This window comes from Dermacentor variabilis, chromosome 1 (genome assembly GCF_050947875.1).
Source record: "Dermacentor variabilis isolate Ectoservices chromosome 1, ASM5094787v1, whole genome shotgun sequence".
NCBI lineage: Eukaryota > Metazoa > Arthropoda > Arachnida > Ixodida > Ixodidae > Dermacentor > Dermacentor variabilis.
Window position 1 is genome coordinate 44,997,773 of NC_134568.1, and position 17,367 is coordinate 45,015,139.

The 17,367-nt window shown below is 46.6% G+C and overlaps 1 protein-coding gene across 1 annotated transcript in view; it reads left to right on the forward strand.

The window, feature by feature from the left end:
- LOC142576817 (nose resistant to fluoxetine protein 6-like) overlaps positions 1-17,367 on the forward strand; it is a 125,682-nt gene that overhangs the window by 91,958 nt on the left and 16,357 nt on the right. The window lies entirely within an intron of this gene.

Below are 17,367 nucleotides of genomic sequence, written 5' to 3' on the forward strand. Positions count from 1 at the left end.
TCTTTTACTTCCTATATGGGCGACGTCCTTAATGCTATTTCAGCTAAGTTTCCCAAAATAAATACCTTCTTAACGGGTGGTTTTAACTGCGGTAACGTCAGCTCGCCATCTTTCACGTGCCATGAAGGAACTCGTTAACCACATCCTTGGCTTTTTCGTTTGTACAGATTGTCGGCCAACCAACACGCGCAACTAACATCCTCGACCTGCTACTAACATCAGAACCCTTGATTACTAGTGCCAGTTCCATTACCGATGGGTTGAACGATCACACAATTCTGAACTTCACCATTACTATTCCATAACTTTGACGAGCCCTAACCTTTCAGCGCACCTTTAATTGCAAGGTGCAGCACCAGCGTTTGTGCGCAATCCGTCGGGGAGTGGTCGCAACGTTTGCGATAGACGGTGGTTTAGAACAGACGTCACGCCGGCTCCGGAACGTGGCATCGTTCCAGTGCGGGTGTGACGTCCGTTCTAAACCACAGCCTGTCGCAAACGTCGCAACCACTTCCCGACAGATTGCGTACAAACGTTTTGGCGAACTGCTTCGTTGCCGCTGCGCACTCGGCGTTCCTGAATTCGCAAAGTTGCCGCTGCTGCCTTGATCGCTGCGTCGCTGTGCTCGCTGTTTGTCTCCCTGTCGGGGACTTCGGAGGTGCACGTTGCCTCACTGCAGCCGTCGCAGCTCGCCGTGCTCGCTCTGCCCTTTCGCGTTTTTATTTATTTATTTATAATACCTCAAAGGTGTGGGACATTACTTGAGGTGTGGGCACATATTCAAAAACGGCGTGTCAGGTTAGGTAAGGTGACTTGAAAGATGGTCTTCCATGGCAGCTTTGAAACGAGAAATGTCAATGATGAGGTCGATATCAGAAGGAAGGGTTTTCCATTCACGGGTTGTGTATAGAAAGAAAGAACGTTAATATGTAGTGGAATGGGCGCGTTATAGATACACAGCATTATGATGCGTGTGGCGCGAGAAAGGATGGGCTGGAATAATGACTTGGTTGCCTGTGGGCTGTAAATGAAGGAACCTAAAAAATAAAAGAAGACGAGCACTTTTGTGGCGGGAGGTGAGCGAGGGAAGACACAACCTATATTTTAAGGCTGAAACACTTGTATTATAGTAGTCAGAGAGAATGAATCTGGCAGCTCGGTTCTGAACGGATTCAATGATGGTAATCATATTAACCAGATGGCTGTCATAAATAGCGCAAGCATATTCTAGTTTAGTTTGTATTAAGGTTTTATATGCAAGTTGTTTGACTGAGGGAGAGAGAGCGAGGGGTCTTGGGTTGTGAACGTTGTTTCGTTGCAGCCGCTCTCCTTCGTACGTTTCGCTCCGTTGCGATGGTGTTGTACTTCGTCGGCAGTGAACTTGAGCGTCCGACCACGCTTTCCTGTCTCGCCTGATGACGTAAACGCGAGTGATTCACCCTATTCACTTTCGGACGATGAAGACTTCATAGCGCCGAAAGGGACGCCACTCCTATCATGCGCCGTCTAGTGAATAGCCCGCCAGGCAGCGCCCAACCAGGTGCACAGCCTCGACGATATTTATCCCTGTTGTATGTTTCAATGATTGCACAATGCAACGGTGGCGCAGTGGTTAGCGCGCTCGGCTGCCGAGTGGTAGTAGTGGCTGTGGAGCAATGGATAAAATCCTCACCGTGACCGCCCTTTATTTTTTTTTTATTCGTTAGGTGGAGATTGCGCAATTTGTGGGCCGTTTTTCGGCGACGGCTTTCTGCCACAGGTTTCTGATGACGGAGGGGTCTAACAAAGTACTAATTAATATTCTCGCATTAATACGAAATGTCAGTGTGCTCTGTTGTTGTGAAGCCGAGGATGCGATCGGCAGATAACGGTACAGTAAACGTTGCCTGTTAGTTTGACCAGTATGCGTAGAGCAGTCACCAAAAATAAAAATAAATTATGGGGTTTTACGTGCCAAAACCACTTTCTGGTTATGAGGCACGCCGTAGTGGGGTACTTCGGAATTTTCGATCACCTGGGGTTCTTCAACGCGCATCTAAATCTAAGTACATGGGTGTTTTCGCACTTCGCCCCCATCGAAATGCGGCCGCAGTGGCCGGGATACGATCGCACGACATAGTGCTTCGCAGCCTAACACCATAGCCACTATGCAGCCACGGCGGGTAGCAGTGACCAAGCGAGTGGAGAGGTGAGAGGTGTAGCGTACTCAGCACAGTAGCTAAGAGTAACATGCGTCGACGGTGAGTAAACCTACGCCACCACAAGCCGGAGGCACGGACGCTGCGCATTGCCAATGCCTTCGACAGCACCTATCATACTGACCGGGGCCGGCCACATTGGCCGACCACTTTCGCAGGCACCGCTAAAAGGACCCTGTGGAGCCTCACCGACTTCTCCTCCTCGGATAAAACAGCTTTCGCACGGAGCCATAGAATAAGTTTCGTTCAATGTAGCGCGACCAGCACACGGACACAGATGACGAACAAGACACACACGCACCTCGGTGGTCATACGCTGACTGTGCTTCATTGAACACTTTCGCTCGCGAACGATACCAGATGACAACATGGATTCAAGACATCGTAGCGGCCAAGAGAGAGAGAGAGGAATATACGAAGGCAGGGATGCTAAGCAGTCAAGAGTCCGGTTGGCTACCCTACGCTGGGGGAAGGGAGAAGGGGAAGAGAGAGAAGGGAGAGAGAAGGCATATATAATAATAATAATTATGGGGTTTTACGTGCCAAAACCACTTTCTGATTATGAGGCACGCCGTAGTGGAGGACTCCGGAAATTTCGACCACCTGGGGTTCTTTAACGTGCACCTAAATCTAAGTACACGGGTGTTTTCGCATTTCGCCCCCATCGAAATGCGGCCTCCGTGGCCGGGATTCGATCCCGCGACCTCGTGCTCAGCAGCCCAACACCATAGCCACTGAGCAACCACGGCGGGTATAGAAGGCATAGAGACGTGCACGGACAGTACTTAAGTTAAAGCCGCTCGCGCAAACCAGACGTTCTGAGAAAGCACAAAAGTGCCTTCACTGTCTTTGAGCCGATGATCGGTGGGGGCGGTGCTGTAGTACTGTCTTTTCGCTCAGAGGACGATCATGAAGTTTCCTCAGTGTTTTAGGCAAACATTGTCTTGTGCTTCAAATTTAAAAAAAAATGGCACAATAAGTGGTCAATGTTCTCCTACCATCTGTAAACATCACATGCAGGAATATCAGCCATTCCAATTACTGCTATATAGGCATTCGTGAAGGCAACTAAGGATGTCAACATTGCGTGCCACTTAATTTCCGTCTTTGAGCAGTCAGCTAACTTAGAGAAACAGACACAAGAAAAGGAGCACGACACCTTGATCGAATACGTACATGACAGGTGTACCTTAATAGTAATAATTTATTTTGCTTGCTATCCATAATGAAATTGTTAAAACTGCCCTGACAGATGTAGTGCCGACACCACCTTTCACATACAGAGAAAAAAGGAGGCCAGTCTTACAAATACATCAACAAGGGCGCATTGCTCGAACGCCCTTCTACGTCGAATGACGGGAAAATAAAGTATTTATGTTGTGCCTATAGAACAGGTATAGAAGAGACTTCGGTGATTTGGAAAATAAAAAAAAAACGCTCATCACAAATTAGTGGCCTTTGGTACTGACTTTATAGATGAGAGCTTGTAGGCTTGCCCTCGTCGTTATGCAAGCCACTGACGGCCTCTTTGCCGCTACTGCGTTGCACAAACTCCCGTTTGGAATCTCGTAACTTCGGGACCAATTATGACATCTTCTCTTCAGCACCGTTGGCATTGCGAACTTCGTCCTTGAGTTCTTTCTCTTTTGTCGCACGTCGAGCCTCGAAGATGAGTTTGTCTAGTCTGCCCGTTGGAGCTTCGCAGAAAATGAACATGAAGTAGCTGATTAGGAAGCTCCAAACGAGTACGCTGAAGGAGAACGAAACCTGCAAGAAGAACAGAATAGAGGACAGTGCATGATGAAATAAAGAGTATTAAACATACAGTTCAACAAACTATGTTAACCAACCGTTTATTAAAACAGCCCTTTCCACGCCCATTGTAAGCCTTTTTACCAGAAAGGAGTATATGTCCTGTGGACAACACAAGTAACGCAAGCGAGGAATGAATTTCATAACTTTACGTCCCATATCGTGAACAGCAGTGCAAACGTGAAAATTTTGCAACACATTGCGAGGTTGTAGGCCTTACAACTGCTGAATTAAGATCAGTTTTGAGTTTGATAGCTTATAATTACTATGGCATAGCGAGCTCTTTTGAACACCACCATTCCTGCTTCTATAGACAAACGCACTGCCCAGCTACGCATCTCTGAACGGCGCGCGTGAGGCAATATTTAGCTCCAAAGGCGTCTCGCGTGCCGCGACAACCACAGCATCTGGGCACGCAGTGCACGCGTCATGCTGTAGTGGCTTATTTCGTCTACACGACGATACCCAAATTAGGTAGGTGGGTATTATGGTTGCAAAGGTGTAAGTGATAACGCTACATTTTACAGCGAAGCTGTTTACCTCTACAACCGGCGAATCTTTCGTGGGCTCCATGTTGCGGGAACCGCACTCGATCTCGCTTGCCTCTCTCAACGTGAGGTCGCTTGGTCTTCACTCCAAAGATATAACGCATGTCTTCGTACTCAACGTGGTTCACGTTCTGTGTCTCTCGGAAACGTGGACGGACATAGTCGCCGAAGTGACCGGCTACGTTGGAATAACGGGCGCGAAACGAAGTGACAACCGCTCTGCCCGAGTCGCTGTCTACGCAAGGAAAGAAGCATGCGTGACTGCGTGCCCGCTTAAGTCTTACCCGGTCGACTGCGGCGATGTGTGTGCCGTGAAAACCCGCGATGGAATCGTCATCTTCACCGTGCACATTTCGCCGGGGCGTTCCAAGGCCGTCATAGAACGCTTCATGCGAAGGCACGTCTAGGTGTTGGCGAGAAATAACACTACGCCTTTCGTCATTGTGGGGGACTTTAAAGTCGACATATTGAAACAGGAAAACAAGCGGCTCGTAGACTTTGCCTTCGAAGAGTTTGTACTAAAGTGTTACACAGAAAAGAAACTACCAACCACCATCCGTGACTCGTGTGTCGACCTAACGTTGACGAAGAACGTGGAAACGGTCAAAACCGAAAACCTCAGTGTATACCACAGCGATCATGAAGCCGTCGTGAATGTCGTTGTGCAATAAATGGTTACACACTCCATTTTATGGCATACTCATTTCATTCGTTAGACTAGAAAAGGTTAAGTGGATGGTAACTGCTTCGCTGGCAATCCACCTTCACAGAGTGGATTGGGCCTTCAAATTTTTTTTACATCAGTTTCCGCAATCTACCTCTTTGGGGCTTTTTAAAGACGTTTCACGTCAAGAAGCAAAAAAATGCGTTTTTACTTTCCTACTGTTTCATATACCGGGTGTCTTAATTTCTTAGCTGCCTGAAAGATATACAAGTGCTGGAATAGCAAAGTGTCACATAGTGCAATTCTGAGCATTGTATTAACGCTAGAGAAGGCAGTACATACGCCCGGGCTTAGCTCAAAAATAAAGCAAAAGCAAACGAGAACGAAAGGTTCCTTCACTGTCCACCTGTAATCCCTATCTGCGTGACGCTGACTGAATGAATGCGCCATCGAAGCGTAAGTCGTGCACAATGGGCGATACACTCCTCCCTTGTCTAGAAAATGCAGTCGGCTCTCGTCGCCGACAGGCTGACACTAGCCTTTGCTGCAGATCTTAGCTGCAGAGCGCGGAGTCAGTGTGTGGTTTGTAGCCGATGCGTACTTTACAATAAATATTTACAGATACTACTACCGAACCGTGGCATATTGCTTCCGCCTGAAACTAACGAAAACTAACGCTGTCTTTGCCCCTGTTCACTTACAATGAAGAAATGCGAGTAGTGCAGCCGTTCCCGCGATATGTGCATCGTAAGCTGTGCGAAGGGCAAGTGGACAATGTACACGCCGAAGGTGAGCCTGCTGAGGGGCGTGAAGGCACTCCATGACAGGAACGTGCACAGGAAGCCTGCGTGATGAGAAAAACAAAATATAAACAAACTATCCAGAGACCTGAGTAAGCCTTTGACAATTCTGGTTCACAGTTGCTACGCTACGTTTGCAGTTGTTTACAACAAATTCTTGTTATCTATGTAGTATAATCCAAGCTCACAAGACAGAGAACATCGGTAAGAATAAGCTTTACTCGGCATTTTTTATGTGCATGTGATTTTTTATCATTACATATGCCAGTGAGTCTAGATTTACGTGCTGCTTCTAGAGTGGCGGTGACCACAGTACGCGGAGGCGGCGTAAAGCAATATAACAGGGTCGTGGCACTGCTTCTATATAGCACATCTCGTCGCGGACTTTTCGCGCGTACCAGAAAGAAGCAGGCATTCTTTTTTTAAAACTTGCTTCCTACGATAGCCGCAGTGGACTGCTGACACCAAGAATCGTCAAGCCGCATATACAGCTATCGCGCTAGAAGTAAAACATGGCGGCGTCATTTTCCCAGTGAAGCACGAGTTCAGCTCACTCGAGTGAGCTCACTCGAATGAGTTCAGCTCACTCGAGTTCATTGCACTTTATTACATGACATTAAACTTGTGACCTGCGCGGTGCGTAAGCGAACATTGCACAAGAATGCGTATAGCATCAGATGAAAATAAGAAATGCTATACACAGTGGACTTAGTTGTACAGAATTTACCTGACCATTGCATGAAAGCTGCGCCTCATGTAGATTGCAACTAGTGAATGTGTCCTGCATCATAATTTTTTCCTATACTAATGGCTACTTTAGCCATTACGGAGCGGCCACACATTGTACCTTTCAACACAATGTTGGGTAAATGACCTGTCGTGGAATATATCAATTACCGCTTACATCCCTGCAAGTACAATAATCAGAACACGATAAAAAAACCGTGCGCATAATAAGACGCGCACGAATGCTAGATACATGTACAGATGGAATCTCATATCGGCCGAGTTTGGCGCCATATATTGCAAAAAAGCACAGGGCGACCCTGCAATGAGGCCACGCATGGTCAAGTCACTTGCCTGATTTATTTATTTATTTATTTATTTATTTATTTACACATACTGCCGCCCCGGATGGGGCTATAGCAGGAGTGGATAATACAATACAAGAAAGAAATACAATAGGCAACAAAGAAAGTTTAGGCGCAGTGTTGAGGGAGTACAGACAAAAATTCATTTAATGGGAGAGAACGGTTGGTTTCTGGTAGCGAATTCCATGTTTCAATTGTTTTAGGGAAGAAGCTATACTGAAAAGTATTAGTGCGTGCAAAAAATGGTGTAATGTTAAGCGCGTGATGTCTCCTACTAGAAGAGATTTTTGCAAAGGTGATTTAGCCTATATCCATGGGATATGGGCTAAACATAGCTGGAACCTAGCAGTTACCGCGAGGTAACAGCTACAGACGCCGCTGCAGTCCGCAGCCGGTCACCTCAACGAGCCTAGACATGTCTGTTCTCTCCGTAATTGTGCTTGCATGCTTTTTTTGTCAATATTGTGACGTAGTAGCGACGGCAAACAACACAGTAGCAATACTGTGAATGACGAATCTTTTATTGGGCAAACCTCTGCCCACAATAGCAGGCTGCACTTAAAGCACAAGGATAGCGGCGAACACATTCAACGATGGTTGAAAATCTGATCTGCCGGTCGAGCGCGTAGTTCGAGATTACACTTGTAGATTACAGTGATACCATATTCTTGGAGTCTGAGGTATCACCGCACCACGGGTCCTGAAGGATCTTTTATGTTCGCTAGCCAATACAACGCGTGATGGTCGGTGACAAAAATTGAACGGCTTGCCATATAGGCAAGGGCGGAATTTTTCTGTAGCCCAAATTATAGCGAAGCATTTCTTTGCGGTCGTAGAATTTTTTACTTCCGCTTTTGACAGCGAACGGCTAGCGTAAGCTATGGCCCGCTCAAGTGCGTCTTTCCTCTGGACTAGGAAGGCAACGAGGGCTGGGCTAATGGCGTACAAAATTTTAGCGCTCTATTTTCTCATTTGTAATTTTGTATTTTGGCGATATCGTAATAAGTTATGATGGTGTCTTAAACCTAATCTTGAATCTCGACACTAAAAAGTGTATAGGTTCAGATGGTATCCGGAATTATTTCCTTGCAAGATACTCCCTACGGACAGCCCAGTGCCTTACTGTAGTCCTTCGGAAATCCTAAAGTCTGGTAAAGTACCAACTAAATGGAAAACAGCCAAAGTCCTGCCTTTGTATATATCAGGTGATAACTTCTAAATACAGGCCGATATCTCTCACACCCCTGTCATGCAAGATTACATTATTCGTGCACACTATTCACAAACGTATAATCGAATTCCTTAACTTTGATGATGTTCTAACATCTGCCCCAGCCTGTTTTCCATCGTTGTTATAGCATTGTAATGCAATCTGTCCATTTTCTTCATGATATCACTTCTAACCAAGGCATAGGTTATCAAGTGGATGTCATCTCTATCAACTTCTATAAAGCGTTTGACTCTGTGATGCATTCTAGACTAGTGGTAAAATTAAACGCCATTTTCAATAATCCATGTCTTAATTCTACGATAGGTAGTTTTCTTCGTTATCGCTCCCAATTTGTTTCCTTTAACTCAGCGAACTCAACTCCTGTCGAGGTTACTTCAGACGTTCCTCTAGGAACGTCTGAAGTAACGTCTAGAACGTCTAGGAAATAAAGTTTTTTTCCTTTAGGGCATAGATAATTAGGTTAGATTGCCTATTGCGGTTTTCTAGGTCTTTAATTTTTTGTTGAAGTGTGTCTATAACTTTGCTCATATAGGCGATTTCTTGTTGACAGGATTCAACTCTATTTTCAAGGACTGTAAGGAGGCCAAGCTTGTTTTCTATGTCTACTAAACGTTTTTCTTTAATATCTTTGATGTCGGCTGCAATATCCTTCAGCTGTTTTGAAATTTGGGTTAGATCGGGGCCAGGGTTAGTTTCAATATCACCACCTACTATCAGCAATTTTCTCAAGGCTAAGGCGACACCAAGTTTGAAGTTTGAAGTTTGAAGTTTTTTTGAACCAAGAGCCAGGATACAAAACGGTGGGCACGGCAGCACTAGCAAGAAAGAGTCACTTGAGCGGATGCAATATCCAAAATCCCTTCTCACCTGTACAACATATGCAAACGGGTTGTTAGCGTGCCGCATGCTGGCAATACCACCGTGCCCAGTGGCCGAGTTGATCCTGGGCAGGCTATTTAAAGCGGCGGAGAGCAGTGGCGCTGAACGCAGATCACGTGCCAAGATGTCCGAGGATGCTATCTTCCGGTGTTGACGGTGCATTTCCCACGATGAGTATGGCGGTGGATACAGCACGTGGCATCGGGTAGCGTAGATCCCCTGCGCCGCCCTGATCGCCCTGGCTTGCGCAGTGCCTCCATGCCGGCATGAAGCAGCAGGCCGAAGGACAGCTATACAACAAATGAAAAGGGGTTGTCAGCGTGCCGCATGCTGGCAGTGCCACCCTGCCCAGTCTATTGTGCGCAATGTTTAAGACAAGTCAATTATTATTTTTTAAGTGACGCTAGTATTGCGCTTATAGATGCTCTGAAGAAGGTGCGCTTGAAAGTACGCTTCAAAAGACGAACAAGATACACATTGACATACAAATTCGAGACAGCGCAGTGAAGTTTTTAGGTGATTATGGTACGTTTGATACGCTGGACAATGTTTTATTCATACATTCAGAAAGGCAACTAAAGGCATGTCTTAACCCATCCTAATCATCAAATTATCAAATTACACGGCGTTCAGGACAGTGGGCTATAACATTCTTCACAAAAGTGGTAATCAAGGAACCGCAGATAAGATTATGCACCTATATGTTTAAAATAAATGCACACCTAAATATTTTTAGGATTATGTGGTGAAAATGTTGAAAATGTGGTTTAAGCCGGTAACATGTTAAGGATGCTCAGAATCAATAAATTACCGAAACACTGTTAATTCAACTTAGGAGCTTTAAAGAACATTCTAAAGGGCCGTTTAAAAACTGCTGACCGTATCAAGGAACATACTATCTAAGACTACAGGGCGTCTCAGGAGCAACGCGCTGGAGAAATTGTGAAGTTGTCTGATTCTGTGGATGCCTTCGGAAATTATGAAATTGGTACTAACTGAAGTTATTCCCGATGGTACCCGGAGGACTAAAACTTCATGAGTTCAATAATACCAGGGGTGTCAGGATAAAATTCCGTAAATCTTAAACGTGTCCTCCTAGAAACGTCTTTCGCAGTTTTGAGACCTGTATGTTTATATTGGCAGTGCTGTCGCAAACTTCTAAAGAGCTGTCAAATAAATTTTAGAACGGTGACTGCGAGCAAAGCGGGTCTATATATTTCTCCTTCAAACTTCGCTGATATGTGCGGGACGCCCTCTGCACTCATAGCAGCAATCGTTGAAAGTATGACCCAATGATTACATGTATGAAATAACACTTTTAAATAAGATCTTAGCGAATTATAATCCTAACACTGTTACACAGACCAACGCCACCGCCACGGGAGCAGCTGTTGTAGCATACAATGCTCGTTTCTTGGCCGAGTCCCGTAGTTGATTATTGTTGCATATGGTTGATGTGATAAAAAGTATAAACACGCCGCATACGTCGAGCGCATGCATTCAGCATTCATGTGTATTTGTAGGTAAAATCCACTTAGCAAACAATGTTTGAACCGTGTCGCAAAACTGGTGGCAACTGGAGAGTCCTATGAATTTGTAGACCATTGCAACTTGTATTACTTGGATTCTCTTCGTTATCCGACAAACTGAGCAGGCTGTTCACGAAGCCCAAACAAGACGTATTCTGGGTCCTACGTATGCCAACATTAGAATATCACTAACACAGAAGTTCGCCGGGCTTCTTCATCTCGAACGCTGCTTTGTTAAACATGGGCTGTTATTCTATAAGTACGATGAAGTGAGCCTACATTATTTATTCCTCCTAACTGATAATTGCCGCATTGCTGAGTTTTGTAATTCGTCGAGCATGATTAGTTCCGACGCTACCGCAGATCAAACGGGAAAATTTTTTTTTTCATTCTTGTTATTGTGTTCCGAAGGGTGGTGTATACATTCAAGTCTAATTAGCGGTCATGCTAAACGCGGCGAGCATAATTTTACCAAGGTCACCTATACTCGAAACCTTATAATGAAGGAATTTCGCGTCCTGAAATTGCACTGTGGGCTCTAAGAGACGCCCTAGTAGAGGTCTCCCCTATGGATGGATGGATGGATGTATGGTGGTTGGATGCTAAGGGCGTCGCCTTGCATATGGCGCGGTGGGTTGCGCCAGGAAGCTCATTATTTTGTATTATTTTGCCTCATGTTTTACCTACCTTTTTTTTAAACGGACAAAATATTCCCAGCATCAAGCTTCCTGAACTACGTACCATATGATGATGATAACGATTTACTCACATCCCCTTTGCAGCGAGGCGGTGACAAATAGTCACCAAGCCTATAAATGTTACCTCGTCGCCCCCAAGCGGAGGTATTTAAGGTTTACTTTTACATTATGCACTGGGAGGAGGTCGCTGCAGGCCACCATGGAACCCATGACTCTGTGTTCAGCAGCAGAACGCGGTACATGGAAGGGTAGTCACGGATCAGGATCGTCGTTGTTATTGAACGTCCAACATGTCACGTACCCACAATCGGCAATGGACCAAGAATCGCGCGGTTGGACGATGCCCAATGAAACAAAAGTTATGTTGTAAATACCGAACTGAAAGGAAAAAGTAGAAAAAGGAAAAGCTTGAAACGAAAGATTAGTGCGCAATTGATAATGAGAAGGGATCAATGGATAATTAAAATAGATATAAAAGAACGAGAATTAGTTACATTCAACGAGCCAAGCTATGAAGAATTTGGTAGAAAAATAATGGTGACAGTAAAGAAATAGGACAGTAATATTGTGAAAGCTCTGTAGGTTGCAGGTAAGTTTATGCAGCGTTAAAAACATCTCTGTGGCTCCCGAGGCCCCAAAGGAAAGGAAAATCGAAACAGTTACTCACGAACCAAGTTCACGAAGTGGATTTTCAAGGGGTGTTTTTCGGTGAATAAACAAACATCGGCAGCGAAATAAAGTGTAAGTAGTGCATAAAATTTCAAATATTGAATGAAATGTAGCCAAGATTTGCCATCGACGTTGTAATAGATGCAACTTTTATTTTGGTTTTATTTTATTTGTTTTTTTGCGAAATTGTCAGGACGTGCAGCCACAGTAGTGGGTTGCACGCGATGGGCATTCCGGCAACTTATGTGGGACACAAATGCTTAGTGAGGATTTTGCTAATTCTCGAAAACTGTTCGTCATCGACAAAGAGGTTATTTCTCAGGTTATTAACGCGATAGTGTTAAGGAGCTCGTGTCGCAGAAAAGCCGGTGTCGTCGGCGTCGGTGGCGTTGGCCGTGAGCGATAAATCCCAGAGGGCACTTCATAAATAAAAAAACAACTTGCAAGATGGGCGCGGTGGGAATGGAACCAGGTTCTCCGGAGTACGAGACGCTACCACTCATCCACGAGTTCAATGGTTCAAAGTAGGGCAAAAGCGCCTCTAGCGAATGCGGTGTTGCCTTAGAAACGTGCCGTAGAAAGTTATACTGTGGTGTATATCGGTAATTATGAACATGTAAATTACAGAAGTCGCCGTTACACGAGTAGCGAAGTAAGCTTCCGCTACATTTCTTTTGCGCTCTGCGCACACGCAGAGCTATCTTGCGGCGAACACAGAAGACCCCCTCCTCGCAATGTACGGCGCTGCCCCGACTGGTGGCGCGCCACTCGCCCGCGCGACGCGACTCCTCTTCCTGCTCACAGCGCGATTCCTAGGTGCAGTGTCCGATGCGGGACGCCTCTGACGTGATCGCTGCGTCTGGTGGGAAAGCGTCCCCTACAATATGTGTCGTGCTGTTGGCGAGGAGCCATGCGTCAGCGTGGTGCTCCCAAGCGAGATAGAGGACGATCCCATCGAGGCGTCAGCGCCATGATCGCGTCCGCCTTCATGGCGCGTCGCGGCCGGGCTGTCCGTGTAGATTACGACGTTTGGCTCGCGTAGATCGTTTCTCCCTCCGAGACACCGAGTTCTTGGGTTCGTTCCGCGTACTCAGGCGCACGTTTCGTCATTGTGTGACTCAAGAGCATGCCCAGCGAATGAGTGGGCGTTGAGAACGGGGTGCGATAACGCTATCGGGTTGCACTCTTGAAGACGAAGCTTAAGCGTCCTCCAATTTTTTTTCATATATATCACGCTCTGCAGTAGGCGCCAGGTGTCGCACGTATATATATATATATATATATATATATATATATATATATATGTGTGTGTGTGTGTGTGTGTGTGTGTGTGTGTGTCTATAAATATATGGGGGGAGTGAAAAAGTGAAGGAACTTTTGAGAAAAGGTACATTTATTCTAATGATATAAAAATAAAAAATACAATGATTAACTACTGAACCTGCCTGCACTTCAACAAATTTTGCTAAACGTTTCACAAGTTTTTTGATTCCGTCGGAAAAAAAGTTTTTTGGTTCCACCTTCAACCAATTTTTCGCCGCATCAATGACTTCTGCATCGGTTGCAAATTTTCTTCCCCTGATTGCTTCCTTCAGTGGTCCAAACATATGAAAATAGCTTGGAGCCAGGTCTGGACTGTTTGACGGGTGTTCCAGCAGTTCGAATCCCATGGCAACTCCTTCATTGTTTCAGCCGTCCGTTTGGCAGAATGTGGACGAACATTTTCTTGCTGCAGGATGACACATTTTCGCAGTTTTCCACGACGTTTGGATCTGATTGCAGGTTTCGATTAAGCTCGCAACACATAACAATAGCTTTCACTATTCACAGTTTTGCCTCTTGGGGGGAAATGAACGGCTATCACCCCTTCCACGTCTCAGAATATTATTACAATAATGTAACCAGCTGATGGTTGACGTTTAGATGTCTTAACTTCTGGTGATGATGAGTGTTTCCAAACCATGCTCGCAGCCTTACTTTCCGGTTCGTGAGGATGTACCCACATTTCATCTACAGCAACAACATTCTGTTAAAATCCGTCTCCCTCTCGACGACAACGGGCCAAATGTTCACTCGAGATGTCCCATTTTTTTGCCTTATGCTGTGCTGACAATTTTTTGGGATGCTCCTTGCACACACTTTCCCAAAATTTACCGTGTCCTGTAAGATGGAATACGCGGAACGATGACTGATATGTAAAGTATTGGCGATTTCGTCCCCTGTGATTCGTCTGTTTTCTATCACCATACCCTCAACGACTTTCACATTGTCCTCATGCGTTGACGTTGATGGCCTGCCCGATCTTTCCTCGGCACATAAATTCTTCCCTGTTTGAAACGCTCTAGTAATTCCTAGATCTTGCTTCGCGATAAACAACTGTCACCATACTGCGCTTGCATTCGACGAACAATTTCCGCTGGGTTAACACCTACCGCAAACAAAAAGCGAATCACTACTCTCATTTCCACCTTGGGGCAGATCCACAATGGAGCTGCCGTGCTTAATGGTCTGTTACACTCTAAGGACTACTGCCGGAATAAGACTGATAGGTTCCGTAGAAGTGTTGTAGACGACAATAATTCAGCGCTGGATACTAGCAGTGTTACGAAACCTTAGTGCGAGAAATTGCAGAAGTCCCTTTACTTAGTGACTTCCGCTCGTGTGTGCATATTATATATATGTATATATATATTGTCACGTGTGGAAAGACACAGATGACTGAGGCTATATACAGGCTATTTAAACTGGAGCCAGACCGCCAGGCCGACACTCTCTCGCGCCATGGGAACCAACGCACTTCGTCGTCGTAATTGTGGCGGCTCGTCCCTTGAGCATCGCTCGATGATATCGTAATACTACCCCCCGGCGGCAAACGCGTCGTCACGGTGCTGTTGAATATCGAAGGCGCGTGGAGAGTTGTAGGGTTTGAGTCGGGCGACGTGGACAATGTCACTGGTTGTCACAGCGAAGGACGTAGTGGGCGTGGCTAGAACGATTTCGTAGGTGACATCGGTCACTTGGCGAAGCACGCGATATGGGCCTGTGTAGCAGGAAAGGAGTTTTTCACAAAGGCCAACTTTACGCGATGGTGACCAAACCAACACGAGGGTGTCGGGCACAATATGGACATCACGGTGACGCAGGTTGTAGCGTTGCTTTTGTTTGCCTTGAGAGATTTGTAGACGAGCGCGCGCAAGTTGGCGAGCGTGGTCAGCATGGGCGATAGCATCACGGGCACAAGCGCTAGTTGAAGCTGTGGTTGACGGAAGCACAGTGTCCAGTGGTAGCGTCGGTACACGGCCATACAAGAGGTAAAAAGGCGAAACGCCAGCAGTTTTGAGACGGGAAGAGTTGTACGCAAAGGTAATGTAAGGTAGAGCCTGGTCCCAGTCATGTCTGTTGTCTGAAACGTATTTGGATAGCATGTCTGTAAGGGTGCGGCTCAAACGCTCAGTGAGGCCGTTCGTTTGAGGGTGGTAGGAGGTGGTAAACTTATGCTGTATTGAGCAGGCATGCATGATGTCGTCAATGACTTTGGCTAAGAACGTACGGCCAAGGTCTGTTAGCAACTGACGCGGGGCACCATGAATCAAAATGATATCATGCTGGAGGAAGTCAGCAACATCAGTTGCCCAACCGGTCGGAAGAGCGCGGGTTTCGGCGTAGCGGGTCGCGTAGTCCGTCGCGACTGCAACCCACTTGTTTCCTGATGTATATTCCGGAAATGGGCCGAGAAGGTCTAAGCCGATAAGATGGAAGGGCTCGTCAGGAATGTCGAGCGACTGCAGGTAACCAGCAGTGAGCTGGGAAGGTTTCTTGCGTCGTTGGCAAAGTTCACAAGCGGCGACGTAACGTCGTACGGAGCGGGCAAGGCCCGGCCAGAAAAGACGGCGACGTACACGGTCATAGGTTCGAGATACGCCGAGGTGTCCTGCCGTTGGTGCGTCGTCAAGCTCTTCTAGAACGGTTGAGCGGAGGTGTTTAGGTATGACAAGTAGGCACTGAGAGCCGTCCGGATGAAAGTTACGATTGTACAGTACCGTCGCGGAGGACGAAGAGGCCTAGAGTGGCGTCGGCCGGAGAGTGTTCAAAACGGTCGATGAGTGCTCTGATGTAGGCGTCACGGCGTTGCTCGTCGGCGAAACGAAGCAGCTGCGAGAGAGAGAATACGCAAGGAGCACTGGTGATATTGGAGGGGTCAGGGTCGTCAATAGGGTGACGCGACAAGCTGTAAGACCATGGAATATGAAAATCCTTGTAGCCTGAAAGCCCATCGACCAAGCCGGCCTGTGGGATCCTTTAGCGATGAGAGCCAGCAGAGAGCATGATGGTCAGTGACTACGGAAAAAGCGCGACTGTAAAGGTAAGGACGGACCTTTGCAACCGTCCAGACTACAGCAAGGCATTCTCGTTCCGTAATGGAATAGTTGCGCTCCTATGGTGTGAGGCGGCGGCTCGCAAAAGCAATAACACGATCCTGGCCACGCTGACGCTGGGCTAAGACGGCACTTACGCCATGACCGCTGGCATCTGTACGCAATTCTGTAGGGGCATCAGGGTCGAAGTGGGCGAGAATGGGTGGTGAGGAGAGAAGAGCGACGAGACGAGAGAAGGCGGCGGCTTCTGCAGTACCCCAAGAGAATGGCACGCCTTTCTTCAAAAGATTAGTGAGAGGTCTAGCAATTGCCGCAAAATCTTGAACAAAACGACGAAAGTACGAGCATAGCCCTACAAAACTTCGAACGTTTGCGGCAGTCTTCAGAACCGGAAAGTACCGGACGGCGCGACTTTTGTCGGGATCAGGCTGTACTCCGGAAGCGCCAATGAGGTGGCCCAGAACAGTAAATTGGCGGCGGCCGAAATGACATTTGGACGAATTAAGTTGGAGTTTCGCCTTTCGAAATACATCAAGCATAGCTCTTAGACGCTCAATGTGAGTGTCGAACGTGGGCGAGAAGACGATGACGTCGTCGAGGTAGCAGAGACATGTGGACCATTTGTAACCTCGGAGCAAGGAGTCCATCATACGCTCAAAGGTGGCAGGGGCGTGGAATATTTCAAACGGCATTACTTTAAATTGGTATAGGCCATCAGGTGTGATGAACGCGGTTTTTTCTCTGTCCATATCGTCAACAGCAATCTGCCAGTATCCAGAACGAAGGTCAATAGAAGAGAAATAGCTGGAACCGTGGAGGCAGTCAAGGGCGTCGTCTGTACGTGGGAGCGGGTAGACGTCCATCTTAGTAAT